This window comes from Ictalurus punctatus, chromosome 2 (assembly GCF_001660625.3).
Source record: "Ictalurus punctatus breed USDA103 chromosome 2, Coco_2.0, whole genome shotgun sequence".
NCBI classification, from domain to species: domain Eukaryota; kingdom Metazoa; phylum Chordata; class Actinopteri; order Siluriformes; family Ictaluridae; genus Ictalurus; species Ictalurus punctatus.
The window spans coordinates 32839748-32861435 of NC_030417.2; the positions used below are offsets into that span (position 1 = coordinate 32839748).

Sequence of the window (21688 nt, forward strand, 5' to 3'; positions counted from 1 at the left end):
GGCAAAGAATAGTTCTGTATAACCGTTTAAAGTAACTGAAGGAACATAAATGACTATAAAACAGGAAGTGTAGAAAAATATTAGAAATAGTGCATCTAAAATAGAAAAATAAAGCAACATAACTTAATAAGCAATATCTAAAAAATAAATTAAATAAGATCAAATAAACCCTATATAAGAATTATAGTATATAGTGTTATTATCCAAGTACAAAAAGTGACAAGAGTAAAGTGTCTGAGTGACTGAATGAATGTTAAAGACTGGTGTGAAAGATCTGAGTGAAACAGCGTGAACATCTAACCTGTTCAATAACATATATAACATGTGACATTTGTGTCACTCCATGAAAACTGCAGCCAATGTGTGACATGAAGGTAACATTCCAGACAAAGGAATTTTGAAGAAGACTCTCATTCACAGACATAATGGAAAACGATAACATGAGTTATGAGGCATCACATTTACTGCGTTGAGCATGTAACAAGGAAACTAAAATAACAATGAATTCATCAGTACAAATTAGATAAAAAAAATAAATAAATAGGAAAACACTTCACAAGTCAATAAATAACATTAATCCAAGTTTGAAAATGATCTCAAGAACTGTTAACGTGAATATTTCAAGACACTATAACTCTTCAGTCTATTTTCAATCCAATAAAAAAGAAGCATTCAGAACACTGAGGTCGGGATTTTCTTGTGTACAGCGTGCTTAATGTAAGAGGGGGTTAATGTAAGACCATATTAATTCTTTTGGTTTTTATGATAATGATAATGTAGTTGCAATATATATTAAATGAGTGACTTCACTATACACTACACAAAACACTGCAATCACAGATCGTCAAAACTTTTGCGATACACCATGTTGAATGATTATCGTAGGAGATCTGTAAGTACTCTCAGCTGATACACATCATGCCTGAATGTGGGGACCAGTGGGAAATTCAAAGTGTGGGAATAAGGCTGTGATTGTTTCGAATGGAACATACCCAAAACAGGACATGCTAAAACTACAAACCTTAAAATGTTCATTTTAATCTGTAATCTTAAATTCTGGAAATTTCCTGTTTTTCTAAATATATATTATAAATTGTGCTTGACTGACTGACAGAGAAATATTGTTGTTTCTAATGGAAACCTTGTTTTTATAAAACAGTTTGAACGTAACCCATGTAGACACCAATGCTTACATTCGCAACGACTTTTAAAAGACCTCAAACCCAAAACTGGCCGTGACCCTGAACATCCATTCCCATCGATAACTATTCTCTAACCTCTGTACTAAAGTAGGAAGACTCGTATTCCTGGAAACGGTAGGAATTAAAGCAAAAAACAATGACTTTATTAGGTAAGGTAAGGAATGACACAATTTCCAACACTAATTAATGGGGAGAATTTAGTAATGCATTATGTTTTTACAGTAGTTATGAACAGGATGACATTGAAATAATCATATGTATATATGTATATATATATCACTATATTCACTGCAATGTTAGCTTTAATTGTCAATGATTTATACACATTTGAAAGGCTGCAGATTTCATGGAACGACCAATTTACAAGAGCTTAAACATGAAGCGTATGCACTAGAGGTATAAACTTCAGGTTTCCACATGTTATTATATATCGTGGTTATTTGATGATACCATTGAATCTGAATATAGATTGAATGATACAATATATAACTATTTTATTTAGTAGCGTCTGATCGATACGTGGCCAATCTGGGGTAAGCCTAACATTCATTTGTGAATGCTTATGATGTAGAGAAGGACTATTTTAAGTATCAGAGTTATGGGCAAATCACCTTGCTAGCCTATTTACCATTCCGTAGAGGATTTGGCTGAGTTTTTTGTGATTGTTGCGGTAAAAAATGTTTGCTTGTTGAGTTTTTTGTGTTTTTATTGCGGAAAACTACTGGCAAAATTGTACTTGCACGCAATTGTTTTGCACGCTCTTTTGCAGTGATGTTTGTTGGTAAGTGAGACCTTTTATCTGTACTCGTGTTCGACTCACGTGAATCGAAGAGGGCTTTTGCCGAACGCGCATTGTGATGACGTGACGTGACACATTTTCTGCAGAAAGCTGCTGTAATTTGGAAAAATTGCAAGCTCTTCCGAATAGTGCGGTGTTTGCTTGATTTTGCATTCATTTCTGCAATCGCAAAATTGCGAAAATTCTGGAGGGACTGATTTACACATCAGTTTAAAAAAATATGATTTTTCACTTTAAAAATGAATGCATCAGTCCAAATCATTTGATCATTACACCGCTAATATGTTTTGATCTAAAGCTGGGTGCTATACTGCATATCTGGCACTGATATTACCAAAGTATAGACTTTCTTTGGTACAATGAGCTTACATTGTAGGGCAGAATGTGACCATACAATCCTTCATGCAGTGTTATAAAATTTGCAGCCAGCACTGTGAATTCAAAATTGCTGAGTCCATTTAGTGACTTTGTGGTCTTGTAGTTGGCCCTGCCACGTGTCTGAAGCGCACACACACACACAGTTGTCTCATCACTTGTGCCCTCCCCTTGGGCAGTTGAGAACGGCAGAACGAGCTCATGCTCAGCAGAACGCTCATCAGTGCTAACCTGCTTTCATAACCTGTCTTCATCTCTCTCACAGTCTGCTTCAATCTGGAAATGAAGGTGTGTTGATTCTTGAAAAGTGAATAGACCAAAGTCACTGTTAATTACTAGTGGTTCACGCAAAGTCACCTACATTTTTGTATCCAACTTACCCCTGCCAAGCAGCACTAAGCATCACACACCACTAATGTCCCTAGAGAGGGACATGCTTTTGTCGTTCCAACTGCATTGTGCATGGAGTCTTAATGTTCCTCATTTCCAAATTAGCTACATTACTCTCTTCCAAAAGAACATCACAGCTTCAGTATTATAAATTGCATTCATTTTGGCCTTTATTACATATATCCTAACCAAGTGCATATCAAAAATTTAAATGACTGTGCTCCATTAGAGAAGGAAAAAAAAAAAAAAAAAAAAAAGCTGATCGCCTGCATCATAAATCACCACTGTGTATTTGAATTATACGACTTTCTCCTAGATTACTTACACTTACTGGCTTAATGCCAAAACCATGGAATGTTAATTGTGAATAAAAACCCAAGGTTTAGTTAATTACTTTGAGCTTAGAGTAAAAAAAAAAAAAAACATTGAGCGTATACATTTCTTTGTAGTAGATTGCTGGAAAACATGGTCAAAACCCCGATATGATCTATGACTGTTTTTTTTGTTTTTTTTTCAGGGAATGGTATGAAAGGAAGCGAGAGAGAGACTGAGAGAGATAGATAAAAAGAAAGAAAGAAAGAAAGAAAGAAACCATTCCACCTCAACTGAACTGGTATATTCTTTGAATTGTTTTTTTTCCCCCTATAGAGGTCTGAAGATGTGGGAGAGAAGAATGAACAGATCTTGTCGTGTTAAACAGAATGGACTAAAAATAGAATTCCTGACCATTTACGGGAATTGTGCAGTACTAAGAATGAAAAGAGAAAAAGAATGATGCAACATATGTGCTCTGTGCGTGTGTGTATACATATACTCTAAAACTTGATGTGTATGTGTGTGTGTGTGTGTGTTATGAATGGATTTGGATAACGGAATGCTCAATGCAATCAAACAGAGTAATATTTCATCCAGAAGCCTGTAACATATAGCACTTACTAACACACACAACTCAAATAAACACACACACATACATACACACGCATTCATGCACACACACACACACACACACACACACACACACACACACACACACACACGCACGCACATACCAAACTATGTACTTACATACACTCGGGTGTCCCTGTTATCTCTCCTCTTTGTGTCTGCCTCTCCACCCCTTTTCCTTTCATCTCCCTGCTCTTCTCTCTTTCCTTTTCATTCTTTTACGAGATCATTAGCCATTACCCTTAAAACCAGGAAGCAAACAGACCCCCACATTTATACGCACAATCTGACAACCATGTGGGACTGCAGTGTGTGTGTGTGTGTGAGTGTGTGTGTGTGTGTGCGGCGTGTACAATGAAGTGGGTGGGGGGTTGCATGTCTTTTCGTTTCCTCCTCTTCTCTCTCTTCTGTGGAACACACACAATGGACCCCTCTTACCCCTCATTACCCAAAATTGGGTCAGAGATGGGAGGGAGGTTTGTGTGAAGGGTTAATGTGCTTACTGGCAGGGTGATAGGTGAAAAGGGGGTGAAATATGAAATTTTCCCATACGAATGATTGGAGGAGTGAGTGTGGCGATGGGGGGATGGGATGGATTAAATGCAGACCCTTTAAGGGCTTTCCCTTCTATAGCCTGTGACACAGAATAAAATATTTCCCTTCCTCAACCTTATCTACTCCTCAAAGCCCCTTCTGTCTCCTTTTATGATCTCAGAGTGCAACGCCCCAAGGAACATCACATCCTAATATCTGGTCTTCTATTCATCTTGCCATCTTGGGTGATGGTTAAAAATTCAAGCTTTCAGATATCTCTCTATAGTCTTTGTCTATTCTTTCTTTTAAAATCATTTTCTCTCACAGTTTGCGCAGAAGCCAGATTACAATCAGAGGATTTTTTTTCCAGTTAAAACCATATACAATCTGTAAGTTAAAACTGATGGAGTCTGTACTGAAAATGTCTTACTCAAGCCTTCCAAACGTCAAGGTTTCAAGTGTAATACGATTTTGTTAAATGGATGAGATACTTGACTGAACTTTTGGGGATTATGTAAACATTAGAGTGTAAGCGATAAAAGGAAATTGTACCATGTGCGCCTGCATGATAAATGTCCCGGAGACGGAAGGAATAGATATTGATTTAGCTTAAAAATACATATATATTGTTATAACAAGGCCAGCCTTTTCTATAAATCACCCTCAATAATGCAAGACCCTGCGTGTCACCGGAAACCTTCCAGCAAGTGACACAATACCTTCAAATATGCCTACGGATCTGGAGAAATGAGAAACACCATAGGGGAAAAAAAGACTCTTTATTACAGTATCTCTATAATTTCTCCTTGACGGTAATGAAATCAGATGGATGGAAAAGGGAGACATTTTCTGCTTAAGGTTTTTGCCCCTGAGAAAAAAAACACTACAGTATCTTATCATATAACTCCTGTTACGTTTTATTAGAGATCTCAGCAAAGATGAGATGAAATAACCAGTGAAAAATACAAAGGAAAATGTTTTAGTATCAACAACAAGTTCCCAGGTGATGCCGTGAAAAAGTGTTCACCCTGTGCTCTGGAGATGTGTGTTTAAATCCTGCTGATGTCTCATTTAATCTTAGAAAAAGCTTGTTTTTTTCCCCCCACTGCATTATTTCTTCTAAAAAATTGTAGGATAAACTACTGTGACAAAGCTGATACTTAAATGAACACAAGTGAGAATCACTATTACAGTAAATCTACAGTATGTACAATATATAGAGAATATCAAACAGAAACCTATAATAATAATAATAATAATAATAATAATAATAATAATAATAATAATAATAATAATAATTTGTGAGTGTGTGTGATTGTGCCCTGCGAAAGGTTGGCACCCCATCCAGGGTGTCCCCTTCCTCGTGCCCCCAGTCCCCTGGGACAGGCTCCAGGCTCCCTGTGACCCTGTGTAGGATAAGTGGTACAGAAAATAGATAGCTGGCTGGATAATAATAATAATGATAATGATTATATCATTATTATAATAATGAATAATAATAATAATTATTATTATTATTTGTATTATTATTATCATTATTGGTGTTGTTATTATTATTATTTTTATTATTATTACTATTCTTCTTCTTTTTCTCCTTCTTCTTCTTCTTATTATTTCTATGGACAGAATTTTACATTATTCACACATGGCTAAGTCTTAGCTGCCAGGCAAGAAGGTGCTGGATAAAATGCCCTGGTACAAGAACCAGAGTAGCGTAGAGGTTCCTTGTACCACTCCAGTCTCTTTGCTAAATTTCTGAGGATCCTGAGATAGCAGAATATTGAAAGGTTGCTATATTAAATATCTTGACATAATGCTGCTGCTCGGATGCACATAATTTGTTTTCCTAACTGAACTGAACAACTCTCTGCTCACGTGACAACTACGAATGCTGCAGCAGCGCACACTAGATCCATCACCGATGCTATTGTAATTTTGATCATTATATATATATATATATATATATATATATATATATATATATATATATATATATATATATATATAGGTGTAATTGTTGATATTGTGAAGCTTTCTGTAATGCTAGCATTTTTAGAAAGAGTGTCCAGTGTCAGTGTAACACTCGGAGGTAAAGCTGTAACACAGGAAAGTCTTCAGAGTGGAGGGTTTTGTAGTTTCTTGGCAACATGAAAACCCTGGAATTTCTTTTGACTTATTAACTTCAAAAGAGAAAAAAAATTTAGGAACGGCTTTTTTGAGCTGTCGTAACAGAAGCGATAACAGGAATGAACTTTGCGGCTGATTTGCGGATGTTCCACAACATTAAATGTAACTATAAACAGATAAAAAGCACGATGTATAATTCATTAATGAATAAGAATTGTATTCATTGCTCTGGTATAAGGGGAATAAATCCCTTCAGGATGTGATGTTATAGGAAACGAATCAACTTCGGAGTGGTAACAGCGACTTCACTTCACGTCATTTGACACCAACCTGACACTGACTGTTTTCCTATAATTGCCTTCCCTATTGTGTTTTAATCCTTACCATATTGTTGCCTCTAATCGTACTGTATATGCCACATTTTGTGGGTTAGTTTGTGATTTATTACTACACCACACACGGTACCCTGTTAAGATCAGATTCTTGCCAGGTATTTTGAACCAGAGACAGGTAAATATGTTGGCACAAATACGGTTTAATAAGATTTGAAAGAAATGTCAGGACAGAGAGATGGATGGAGAAAGGATGTTGATGACTATTGCGAAGGTCAGAGAGAGTGTGTACGAGAGAGAAAGAGTAAGAGAAAGCGCAGTTACTAAATGAGGTTTTCTGTGGTGAGGGAGCATCTGCAAAGTTTATGTAATGATGGGGATTTAAGGGACACATTGAATCCATAGGGGAATTTTGTTTTAAAAACATAATCACACACTTGCTCCACATCATGAAACACTATTGTGTTTTTATCACATTAATAATAATTCTTAACAGAATCTAAACATATGAGAGTCTATAAAAACCTGAGCTTCCATCTGGAAACAGACAACTGACCTAAAATTTTAATCACACCAATATCTATTAACATCTGTATCCTAAAATTGGTATATCCACAAATCGCTTTTCCCCCCGATCATAAATCCTAATCTAAATATGTATATTAATCAGTCCCTCCAGGATTTTGTGATTGCAGAAATGAATGCGAAATCAAGGAAAGTCTTAAAATATTTGGAGCTTGCAATTTTTCAAAATTACCGCAGATTTTCCACAGATTTGGGCTGAGACGCGTCATGTGATGTCATCACAACACGCATTCAGCCAAAGCCCTCTTTGATTCACCTGCGTCAAGTTGGCGTACAGATAAAAGGTCGCATTTATCAACAAATATCACTGTGAAAGACCGTGCAAAACAATTTTGTGAGATTGCAATTTCTCCATTTCAAGTAGTTTTCCGCAAAAAAGCACAAGAAGCTCCACAAATTGCATCCCAAAAATTTTTTAAAAGCCGCAGCAAAATCACGTTTTTCCACCACAACAATTACTCTTGTGAAATCCTGTAGGGACTGATTTAGAGCTGCAACAACTAATCGATAAAATCAATAATAATCGATTATGAAAACCGTTGTCAATGAATCTCATTATTGATTAGTCGGTCTGCGCACAGCACGGGGTGCGTTTACTCACTACGTTACTTCTGTTCCGAAAACACGCTTCAGAGAGTAAATACTAAAGCTGTGTCCCAAATGACGCACTATACACTTACACTATGCATTACGTACTCTACCATCTAGTGTGTGGATTTTAGAAAGGTAGTATCATCTCAAATGGAACACTAGCGGGTTTTTTTACTAACTGGAAGTAAAAGCTGTTTCCTAGTCGACGGCACATGACGTCATATGCACATGTGACGCCGCTAGCTTTAGCAGATACCCAGAGTCAACGACAATGACTTTCTTCAGTTTACTGTTTATATACTTAGCTATAAACTTAGTTATATACTTAATTTATATTATTTATAAGTATTTATGCATTATTTTTTTATGGATGCACAAAAAGCACTGAATTAAACTAAAGTCCTAAAGGAGTAATATATATTCTGGTGTGTGTCTGTGTGTATTGGGTTCTTTTCAGTCTTATATAATTGTATAAAAAAATATATAAAATTGCACAAGTCTGAAGTTTATATTTATAACACTCAGTTTGTGGATTATATTTTAAATAAACAACAGCAAAAAAAATTGGTACTCAAAGCGCCCCCCCCCCCCCCCCCCCCCATCTGATTAATCGAACAAAAAATAATCGGCCAACCAATTATGAAAATAATCGTTATCCCTAGACTGATTAAAAGCACATTCTACATAACCCCCAACCCCCTTTCTTTCATAGGAGTCAGATTGGAGGAATCCAATGCAATGTGTTAGTCGTGAACTAGCAAGCACAGGAACATCTCAACATCCTCAGATGACCCCTTAATCTCCCGCCTTCTCTTCCTCGTCCACTAGAAAATAGGCAAAAGTTTATGGCTTTGAGAGGTATGAGTTGGCTTCTTTATTTAGATCTGAAGGCCCACAGCTATATTTTCCTATTATTCCCATGTTATCTCACATTGTACTGTAATATTGTCTGCAAACCACAGTATGATTAAAGCTTTGTGAATAAGCCAGGTTCGGCCATTGTTTCGCTCATGCTTTTTCATGCAAAATATTTCAGTATGATCAACCACTTGAACAGATACTCCACTTGTTCATCAACATGCCTACAGAACCATAAACTACTGGACTGTTTAGGTTTTTTTCCCCCCATATAGGACTAACAGTTTAAATCTAGAGAGAAATAAGAGAAAACCAAGGAACTACTATTCTAAAACTGTATTCAGCAACGTGCATGTGAATGATGAAAATAACATGGCAACATTTTTCAAATGGAGACAACAGAATAAACTTTCTCTCTCTCTTTCTCTCTCTCTCTCTCTCTCTCTCACACACACACACACACAGAGGACAAATGTGTCACAGGACACATGTACAAATTGAAAATGCCCTGCGGTTAAACAGACTCAACCTCGTCTGCTTACTGCCAACACACACACACACACACACACACACACACACACTCAAATAAATACCTCCACAACAAACCTATTACCTCATGTGTGTGTTCTCATCTTCTGTACCCTTCACCTTACGCCTCTCTTCCATTAAACGAGATTTTTAGCGGAGTACATCACTGATCAAGTGCATGACTGATTGAATTAAAAGATTTTTAAAAATCGTATATACATTATTGATAATATCAGACAACATGTTTGTGAAATGTGGCACATGTCTAGCCCATATGGACTTACAGTATGCCATTTATAAATGAATGAAAAAACGGAATGAGTATATGAAGAGAAAACAGATTAAACCTTGCCTCTTTCACCTATATCGCATATGGGGTTATATACAGTAACTGAACCTATAGCTGTATGTACTTTGTATGCATGTAGTGTGTTCACACTGGAAAAGTCAGTGAGATGTAGTGTGCTATTACTGCCTGCATCACTGAAAAACGAAGTGTGGAACGCTTGTCACTGTCGCAACATGCATTACATAGTGGAATGCAAAAAAAAACCCACCAGAAACCACAGCACTTAAATTTTTCTAAAAGGTTCACTGAGTAACCTAGAATACTATCCATCCATCCATCCATCCATCCATCTTCTATACCGCTTATCCTTCCTTCAGGAAGTCTAGCCCAGGGAGCCCTAGAATACTAATACATCCAAAAAACCAAAATGTTAAGATCAGTAATGTTGTGTTTTCAAAATTAGTGGTTGCTCCTTTAGAAAATTTTGATAATTTGATATTTCTATTTACTTCTAAAATCCTAGTATTCGATTTTCCGTTTTTCCAAGGGCAACGTGTATAGTGTAAGAATATAGTGCAGACACAGCTTGTCTGTTTGCATCGTGTCTGCTTTCTGGTTTTCCCTTCTTTCTGTTTTCTGTCTTCCTTCAGCTTTTGATTAGAAAAAGGAAAAAAAAAAAAAGAATAGAAAGAAAAGAAAAAGGATGATGATAACTAATATACAGCACATCCTCCCGGCTGTGAGCGTTCAAATCAATTTCATCATTCGTCAACCTGACAAGCCGTCTATTTCCTCCCGTCTATTCCTTTCTACCAGATTTATATTGTTCTCCAGTTTTCGATGTTCACCAGTTTAACGTTGATGAGCACTAATGTGATGCACTTGTACATACACGAACAGACTAAGCACGCATTCACCTAGAGGTTGCACATAAGGAACGAATATGAGGTGGGTAAATTGACTTAGGACACAGAGGCAGAAACATAGTCAGTATATACACACACACACACACACACACACACACTCGCGCTTTCCCTCACACACGCCTGCATGCTCTTACTCAATGCAATTACTGTATCGACTGGAGTGATTTGTTGCCCATTTGACTTCCTTAGTCAGCTGGTTACAGAGCCAAACCCTGAACTGATACATTTTGTCTCAGAAAGTCGAAGTCACATGGGAAAATATGAACACGACACGTTTCAGTTTCCATTCTTGTTTGATTTCTGTAGATATCTGTAGGGTGACTTGTGATGACAGGTCTGATAGCTGTTTGACCTGTTTTTTGACCTGATTTCTCCACAGCAGCTCTGAGATGTTATATTAAGTATAATATTATAGTATTACTGAGTATATCACTTATAAATATACACCCATTTTCATGGATTTCAACTAGACAACACACACTACAGTACATGGTACCCACACACTCATCTAGAAGTGAATGTTTTCTAAAGCTAAAACATAAAAGCAGTACAAAAAATATGGACCAACGTCAAATACAAAGCAAAAGATTGCATTGAGTTCTATAAGAGTGCCATTTACATTTGCACCATTTACATTGAATTTCAGTGTTAATGTGTTTGTAAAATATCTACACACACGTTGGGGAAGGTTTTTTTTTTTGTTTGCCTTTCAGTTGTTGTTAGCTGATAGTCTGAAATGATCAGATATGACCTGATGAGCATTTCATGGAGGACATCATAAAAAAGTGTTAACCCTTTACTGCATGATATTCCCATATGGCAGAATTAATTAATCTCCAATTTCTAGATGTTTCTAGACATATCTTGGGGTAGGTCATCATCGAAGGGCTCTCAAAATGTGACTCATTTTTCAATATTTAGGCAAAACTACTTAAAGGAAAAAATGTAAACAATATTTGAGATAAGTAAAAAAAACAAATGGTCATTTAAGCAAGTTTATATATTTTGAGTATTCTGTTAAATGGTCAAATGAAATTGTTGCCATATGGCAACAACATGCGATTATGGAACTGTAGTATGAACATTCATGAATGGAAAAAAAAAAGACACTAGGCTTCTCTAATAGTATATTTACATTTTTTCACATTGAAAGTAAGAAAAACTGTTGTAATTTCAGACATTTGGCAATTGCAGCTTATTTTTAAACTCTTATTTTTTTAAGAAGATACTTCACCCAAAACATATTTGAATTTAATTTGTGTATGTATTTTGACTGTGTAAATCCATCCACATACCTTTTACAACTGTAATTCCTTATTAGAAGATATCACTTTTACATGCTTACTACATGGCAAAAAAAACCTGCAACTTATAGTCTGGAGAATGCAGTACTTCTAACTTCATAATCTCATACATGTTGTGTTATTTTTTACTATATGATACTTGCCACCATTGCGCGTTGTTGTCATACGGCAACAATCAACCAACTACCTTCTAAACGTTTTAAAATATCTTTTTATTACTTAATTCAAGTAAGAAAAATGCATAAAAACATTTTTTTATGTAAATGTAATAATTCATGTAGTAGAGGGCTTTTAAAAAAAAATCCAGTTTGGGATTTATGATTTTTCTGATGTTGTAGGTTTTACTGTACTATTTGGAAAATGTACAGCCACTCGTGGAAGTGACTAATAATAGAAAATACAGATTGAAACAGAAACAGAAAACTCTAACACTGTAGAGTACTGGGTCACTCCATGAAAACGGCAGCCTTTCAAATGTATATAAATCATTGACAATATAAACTAACATTGCAGTGAATATTGTTATATATCATGATTGATGTAAGGTGTTACACCTTGAGATATACATAATTGATGTCATCCTGTTCATAACTACTATAAAAACATAATGCATTACTAAATTCTCCCCATTAATTAGTGTTGGAAATTGTGTCATTCCTTACCTTACCTAATAAAGTCATTCTTTTTGCTTTAATTCCTACCGTTTCCAGGAATACGAGTCTTCTTATTTTAGTACAGAGGTTAGAGAATAGTTATCGATGGGAATGGATGTTCAGGGTCACGGCCAGTTTTGGGTTTGAGGTCTTTTAAAAGTCCTTGCGAATGTAAGCATTGGTGTCTACATGGGTTACGTTCAAACTGTTTTATAAAAACAAGGTTTCCATTAGAAACAACAATATTTCTCTGTCAGTCAGTCAAGCACAATTTATAATATATATATATATATATAAAAACAGAGGAAAATTATCAGAACTTAAGGTTATAGAGTAAAATCAACATTTTAAGGTTTGTAGTTTTAGTGTGTCCTGTTTTGGGAATGTTCCACTCGAAACAGTCACAGCCTTATTCCCACGCTTCAAATTTCCCACTGGTCCCCACATTCAGGCATGATGTGTATCAGCTGAGAGTACTTACAGATCTCCTACGATAATCATTCAACATGGTGTATCGCAAAAGTTTTGATGATCTGTGATGTTCGTGTCCAGGTAAGATACACCATGTTACATTCGCAACGTTTTGTGCAGCGAACCTGGCAGTTGGTTCTAACCCATATACTGAAATGTGCATTGGCTGAAACATGCAATGTGTCAAATTTAGCATCTCCACATTAAGTATTTCTGGCATTGTGTCTTGCTTTACTATGGCCACCCGACCATAGCTAATGTATGACTCCTGCCAGGCCACCCCAGTCACAATGTTCTGGATCTGCCAATGTGTGACTTTTTGCCACAAAAGGGTGTAAGGAGTTTGGAAGGACAGTGAACTCCAGTGGAATGTGTTTAGTGTTTAGAGCCCAATGAAGGAAAAGAAGGGAAAAGAGAAGTGTGCTTTGATTATTGAGAATCAATGGTCCAGGGTGCTACAACAGTGTTAGCAATCATGTTTAAGATTGGTTAAGAATGAGTTTAGGTTTAAAAGGAAAGGGAAGAGAAATGCAACCATCGTTAACGTCTCTGCTTGAGTTCACACAGAGTGTCATAACGCTGTACGGTCAAGTCAAAATAAATACATTCTTGTTGCTGCTGATGAATGAACAAATGAATGAAACTAACAAATAAATAAGAAGGCGCATTCCGTGTTTAAATCATTCGTTCATCTTCAGTAACCACTTATCTTGGTGAGATCCAAATGAGAATTACATAAAAAATCCCAAATATAAAGAGCTAGAGAGATTTCAGAAATAATTTGACATATACGGCTCTATATCAAATTGTTCTTTTGATATAATTGTGCACCGCGAAATCCTTATAAACTAATCCCTGCTTTATGCCGCAGTCAGAAGCTTATCACTGTGCAGCTGGAGAAAATATTTACATGACCTGCTCTCTCCATTCTGATTAATGACTTTTAAAGTCTCAGAACTTGGTTTCTTGGACTCTCTCCCTCTTACCCGTTATAAATACACTCACCACAGACACACACAGCTGATGGGGGGAGTCACAATCTTCTGACAGTCTAAACATGATTTGTCTTGTTTGTCTGAAGGACATTTTTTTTCCATTCTCTTGCTCTGTCAATCTATACACTCATTATTAATGGCATGCCTAAAGGGGAAAAACAACAACAAAAGCAAACACATTACAAATACCCTAGAGTGCTTAAAACACCAAACAGGTGAAAAGGCAAGGGAAAGTACTGTACACAGAGGGTCACAGAGAAAGAGAGAGGGTTAAGTAATGGAAGACAAGGAGAAAAAGATGCTGTGTTTGCTTTAGCATGCTACTATGTGTATGTCGCCGGTGGGCTCTGTTCCTTGTCCAGAGCACATGGCCATCCTGTGCTCTGATTGGCACGATCCTTGTGGCCATGGAAACCCAGCCATGGATGAACAAATATCTTAGAACATGACTTGAGGAAAAGACACAGAGGAAAGGCACGAGTAAATATACAGACAGTCATCTACACTCATGTCTCTCTAATGCTGATTCCTTCATGTTCTGTCTTTGTTCTCAATAAAGGACAACGCTAGAAAACAAGTATAAAGAGGAAAAGCTAGATATGAATTCCATTTCTTTTAATATTACAATCAATGTTCCCAATTAAGAGCTACTCATTATTATTATTATTATTATTACAATTATCTCTCATACTTTGCTTTAAACTAATCTTACACTGCAGTTCCAGTTTCTGTCATTAGCATGTTTTGTTTACATTTAGTTATTACCACTATCAGTGCTGCATCCCAATTCACCTTACTTATACTATGCACTAAAAGTATGTACTCTTTTTGAAAAGAAAACAGTACACACTTTTGAGTGTGTAGCAAAAGAGTTTGTAAGTACTGGGACATACTAACTAATACGTCATGTAACGGAAGAGAACGTTGTTGCCTAACTACGCACAATTTCTTCTTTCATTATTCATTAGATGCTTTGTACTATATAATTTAATTTACCATTCCCTTGATTTATATTTCTAACATTTCATTTATACCCCTCTAAAATACGCTTCACCGACATTACACTCACCCGCCATGTTTGCAGATGAAGTTCGGCAAAGAAAACGTTCACAAAACTCCTCCTCCCTCGTGCAAGGAGTCGTGGGCAACATTAGCTGAAAAAAAAAAAATGTCCACAAATCCACACTTTGAAAATCCACAGGAAATAGTAGACCATCCGGGCACCTTTGGGATACTCATTTCAACACACACGACATCTCGGATACTATTTAGGACGGAGAGTAGGCGGATTGGGATGCAGCACATATTTCTATCTGTCCCATGAGGTTCGCATTATCCTGTGGTGCCTCGTATTGGTGGCTGTTGGACAAGTGTTAGAGCAGCAGTCACACTTTGGCACTGCCATAACTTTGACGTCGACCGGCTTTGGTCACAGTGACACTGAATCTCAATGCATGACCAAAGAATTCTTTTATGATGTACGTTCTTTTGTCTGCAACAGCAAAAATGCGAGGAACATTGTACCGTGGAAGACCAGCTATACAGTTATATTATGGTGACAGCTAACAAGGTCTTGAAAGAATTCACACATGCTAAATAGTTTGAAAAATTACCAACGGATCTGATTATGGTGAGGGTTAGACTTTGTGTGAGAGTGCTGGTAGCCTCAAACACATATAAGTTCAGTGAGTAAAATGATCAGATGCACTTCTATACACCAAACACACACACACACACACACACACACACACAAACATATATATATATATATATATATATATATATATATATATATATATATATATATATATATATAAGGATAAGAGATTAAAAAAACAATGAAATGAGACAGTGGGCTGTCATTGGCTTGTGGGCCTTGAGTTTGATAACTGTGCTTTACAGCCCTTGAGTATTTTGTACATCTTGACAAGACGCTGATGTGAAGCTTTTACAGCATGTGACACAGGAAAATAAACATTTCATATAATGCTCTTGCTCTATAAAGTACATTTTTAGTATATTTTCTCTCTTGTCATCTTCTTGTTCCTCTACTTCATGTTGTTTGCTGCTGCCTCCAGCCGTGTCCAATCAACCATGTGCACTGCAATGTGACACAGATATTGTGTCACAAGAAATCAGGTTTTGTGTGTGTGTGTGTGTGTGTGTGTGTGTGTGTGTGTGTGTGACAGGAGACAGAACAAGTGTGTGTGTTTTAAGGAAGATGATGTTAGGCAGACATGGGAAAGAAAGCTCTGTGTGTTTGTGTGTGTGTGTGTGTGTGTGTGTGTGTGTGTGTGTTATCTGAACCATTCACCGCATCCTGCTTCTCTATTGTCTTCTGCTGTCACAAATAATTAAAACATTCTATGACTGCATCTACAACCATGTGTGTGTGTTGTAAGAGAGAGAGAGAGAGAGAGAGAGAGAGAGAGAGAGAGGGAGAGAGTGTAGTGTGCAATGTGCAAATATGTACTGCTCAGTGGGAGTAAAGAATCACATGAGACTTCTACCCACTGGGAATGTCACTAAGGATTCACATACATCTCTCTCTCTCTCTCTCTCTGTGTGTGTGTGTGTGTGTGTGTGTGTGTGTGTGTGTGTGTGTGTGTGTGTGTGTGTGTGTGTGTGTGTGTGTAGTAGTAGTAGTATATTCCCCATCATGACCACTTTCATTTTCTAATTGAATGCATAGTCTGTGATTTTGACAGAACCTAGAGCAAGAAGGTGAACTCCCTTAAACATCTTAAACACTTCCTTGGCTCCTGGGTGATGCAACACAAAATAGTTCAGTGTATAGTTGGGAGACTTAAATCCAAGTCATGCCACAGCCTTCTGGAGTCCCAGGGAGTAAAACCCATGCTGTCTGGGTGGGAGGGATGGCATTACTCTCTCTCTCCTCTGTCACTGAGTGCGATACTAACCAGTTGTGGGTGTGAATTCATGACTGATGAAGAGGGGAGATAGTACTTTCCTCCAAGTGTGTTGAGCTGATGTGTGATGTACCATGTGCAGAAACTGAAAAAAGATGCCGTGTCAGGCTTGGAGTAAGCATGTGCTAGCCTTCACCCTTCCAGATTGGAAGCTGAGAGCTAGCTAGTGGATGGGAATTGTGTGAATGATGATGAAATTGGGTGAACATTGGGGTTACAATTTTTTAAATTTTTTTTTAAAATAATCCATCCATCTATTTTCCATACCATTTATCCTACACAGGGGAGCGGGCAGTCTGGAGCCTATCCCAGGGAGCTTTGGAAATTTGGAAATGTCAATCAGTTTACAACACTTGTCTTTGGACTGGGGAAGGAAACCAGAGTACCTGGAGGAAACCCCCGAAGCACAGGGAGAACAGACAAACTCCACGCACACAGGGCAGAAGCGGAAGTCAAACTCCCAACCCCGTAGGTGCGAGGCAAACATAGGCAAATTCCTACCCAACTTCTAGCATTAGCACTGTCGCTCAATACATTGCCAAGGAAACGCCCACACCACTCTGATCAGGAAGTAAACAAGATTTTGTAGCCTTTATCAATATTTAAATTGTAGCTAGGGATATCTATTCATTGAATCTACCATGGCAGATGGTTTAGTGACAGATCTTACAAATTGCAACGTTTTTTTTTTTTAAATAGTTAAACCCATGTTTCCAGATGACCCAACTCAGTATACTTTAATAGGGAGGTATATACAGTATGATTGAATGATCAGAGCTTGAATACTTAAATACAGTGTAGGAGTGAAACAATGAGAGAAATCCACAATTCTACCATTCTGCATTTCTAACACTTGTAATGGAAAACGATGTATTACTGGCACAGAGATGTCCTATCAGATGCCATACTACCTTAACACACTACGTGGTAATGTATGCACTTATAGGTGATAATAGAACACAAATGAATTTACTACAGGGCATCACAAACTCCACAGTGGGGGTTAATTATACGCAGCTGGATTTCTCCTAGACAAGGGGTGGTCCAAACTGGTCTTAACCAACTGGAACCAAGCTGTCCTCCTTCTGTACGTATGTGCACGCGTGCATGTCTTTGTGTGTGTGTGTTATTGCCTGACAGACCGAGTCTGCTCCTTATGTCTCTCTTTATCTGACTACAGGCAATTTTTTTGCTTCCTTTCCCTTTCTTGTCCTTCTTCTCTGTTCACTGACTCTAAAGGCAACATTACTGGATCACACTCTTATCCTCCCTGTATGTTTGAGATAGAATACTATTGAAATGTCAAAAAAAAAAAAAAAAAAAAAAAAAAAAGAGGATTGAATGAAAAAGGGCAGCAAGGCTACAAGGGAATAACTGTACTCATCCATCAAGACAACACACTGTGAATAAATGAATACTTATGAATACTCAGACAGAAACATACAGAAAGTGAATATGTACATACACAAATGCACAAGACATAAAATGCACATAGCACATTCTGTAGAAACACAAATGTCTCACGCACAGACACACACGCAGCTGCTAGTTAATCTGCTTATAGAATGCCTGTAAATTACCTTTGCATCACAGCAATGGCGTGCACAGCATTTTAATTCACCTGAAATTAATTCAGCATTTCAATTTACCTGAAAATCCTTATTACATTCAGTTGTTCATCCATCTATCCATCCATTTTCCATACTGCTTATCCTTAAAGGGTCCAGGGAACTCAGGGCACAGGACATCCTGGACAAGGTGCCAACCCATCACAGGGCACACTAAGGACAATTTGGAAATGTCAATCAACCTGCAATGCATATCTGGGGAGAAAACCGACAACATGCAGGCTCTGCACATACAGGGCAGAGGTGGGATTCAAACCCCCAAGTATGGAGGTGCGAGGCACACATGCTAACCACTAAGCCACCATGCTCGCCTATTCTTCTTCTTCTTCTTCTTCCTCTTATTATTATTATTATTATTATTATTATTATTATTATTATTATTATTATTATTATTATTATTAGGGGGCCAAGCACCAAGGTGCATAGGCACCCTATTGTTATTCTAGTTTTCCTTATTATTATTATTCTGCCTCTTCTTCTGGCTAGTGTGTCTATGGCAGTGCATAGCACCGTCTGGTTAAAAAGTTGTGAAATTTGGCACACTGATTGGGGAGGGTGTAAGGAACATTCTGACCAAATTTGAACCAAGTGCTGCCAAACCTCTGGCGCCACCATCGGGGCCATTTTATAGCCATAACTTTTGAACCATGTGTCCAAAATTCAAAAGCCAGATATCCATGCATCTCTCTCTCTCTCTCTCTCTCTCTCTCTCTCTCTCTCTCTCTCTCTATATATATATATATATATATATATATATATATATATGCATGGATACCTGGCTTTTGAATTTTTGAATTTTGGACACAGCATATATATATATATATATATATATATATATAGAGAGAGAGAGAGAGAGAGAGAGAGAGAGAGAGAGAGAGAAAGAGAGAGAGAGAGAAAGAGAGAGAGAGAGACATACACACACACACACACACACACACACACACACACACACACACATATATATATATATATATATATATATATATATATATATATATATATATATATATTTAGTTATGTCCCAGATATTGTAGCGCATCTATGAACGTGCAACCCACCGAGTCTGGGTGCTTGGCCCCCAAGAACGCTTTGTTATTATTATTATTATTATTATTATTATTATTATTATTATTATTCAATTCTTTCGATGGGTTAGCTGTACGAGGTCAGATAATGAATAAGTGGGCATGCAGAAAGATGAAACTTTCGTCTTGTGTAACCAACCAACAACATCAAGCTTGTGCACTCAGGCATAATAATATTGTTTCCTCTGTAATTCAGATCCACTGTACATCAACAAGCACTGTTCTCCCTCAGGAAGAAGGTACAAATCCATCAGCACTCGGACCACAACATTCAAGAGCATCTTCTAGCAACAAGCCATCAGGAGCCACAAACAACTATTGCTACTGCACTGCCCTACTGGAATCCTACCCTTGCATCATACACATCATACCCATCATGAGTCTCTCAGTCTGCATCATCAGTAGTGTATGTTGTGTGAAAAATGTTGAATGCAAGTAAGAATATATTATTATTTATTCATTTCTGTAGCACGTGACAGCAAAGAGTGTTGACTCTGAAGCTGTACATTATTCAAACAACATGTTTGTGAAAATTATATTAAACACAATCGTCCTGGCGCGCAAAGAAACTCAGTAGTGTCCTTTCAGTAGCATCCTTACCTCTGCGAATATACATGCACGTGCGCTGGCAGTCTATTCTTTAAGACCCATAGGCTAAGCATTAAGGCTATGTGGCAGAGTGTGCCGCATAAAACCCTCATAAAACCCATCGTTTATAATGCATCTTACCGCTTTGCGAGTCTGTGGAGGTTATTAAGAGAAGAAGTTCACCCCGACTCGAATAATCGACCGCTTTCACCGTGTCAGCGTCGCCAAACTGCTTCATTAACGCCGGATGGAAATCCGCTTTACGCGCGTTTGGAGACTGTCTACATAACAAACAGACTCATACTGTATGCACTCTTATCCTTCAGCTGTAAGTCTATACTAGAAATGTAGGCTGCTGTATATAACGATGAGTGATCATCCAGGATGACAAGCACGAGCTCTCCAGTCTTATTAGTCTCACGCGGTTATATCCATGATTAAACGGTTCCGCACTGTAACCATGGTAACCATTACATTCCAGTGTACTGCCCAACATGCTAAAGTACATCTTTTCTGAGGTCCAATAATAATAATAATACGAAGAAAGAAAATAAAACATGTGGCCCCAAACTATATGTATGCTGTTCTCGACTACGCCACTCCCGGTTATTATAATAAGACCCCTGCGTCATGTGCAGTTTTAATTTAACAAAAAAATTTCTGATTGATGTTTTTTTTTTTTTTTTTTTTGTGAACTGTCCACGTAGGCTACTGTATGTGGACACTATGAGTTAAATAAATAAATAAATAAATAAATAAATACATACATACAATGTGTTTCTAAGCATGTCTGTGGATTTATCATAGATGAACTCTTAGATTGATTATATTGCAGAACTTCTATTTAATACTACAAAGAATTCTCAACTCAAAGGCAAAACATTGTAACATTTGTAACGATGCATCGTCTTTTCATTCGGACAAGAGATTATGTAATCCAAGAGAATAATACGCATCTGATGCCGGCGTACATCTATTTTCCATACCGTTCCATCTATCTTCCATTCCATACCATGTAATTTTTTCGCAGGAGAGGGGCACAAGGTGGGGATGGGGTGCCAACACGTCGCAGGGCGCACTGGAACTAAGAGGCCCAAACCTGTTCCAGCATGACAATGCTCCTGTGCACAAAGCAAGCTCCATGAAGACATGGTTTGCCAAGTTTGGAATGGAAGATCTCGAGTGTTCTGCATAGAGCCCTGACCTAAACCCTACTGAACACCTTTGAAATGAATTGGAACTTTGACTGCACCCCAGATCTCCTCGCCCAACATCAGTGCCTGACCTCACTAATGCTCTTGTGGCTGAATGAATGAACACAAATCCCCACAGCCACTCTCCAAAATAAAGTGGAAAGCCTTCCCAGAAGAGTGGAGGTTATTATGACAGCAAAGGGGGGACTAAATCTGGAATGGGATGTTCAACAAGTACATACTTTTGTCAATATAATTTATATAATACCCACTTCTGTTCATTGCAAATCTGTTATATTACCAGTGTTGTCTATATCTTTGTCTTTACGTTATTGTAATGTTTAGCGTTTACAAACAAAA

At 37.4% G+C, this 21688-nt stretch overlaps 1 protein-coding gene across 2 annotated transcripts in view; it reads right to left on the reverse strand.

Annotated features, from left to right (window-relative positions):
- The window catches only part of gjc1 (gap junction protein gamma 1), a 28103-nt gene extending 7401 nt beyond the window's left edge, over positions 1 to 20702 (reverse strand). The window contains exon 1 of one of the 2 annotated variants that reach the window (XM_017484211.3): positions 20277 to 20702. The gene's annotated coding sequence lies outside the window, so the exon portion shown is untranslated. Of the gene's footprint in view, positions 1 to 3831; positions 4372 to 20276 lie in introns of those variants that run through there. The other variant, XM_017484185.3, reaches the window with a different exon arrangement.
- Positions 20703 to 21688: the final 986 nt, after the last annotated feature.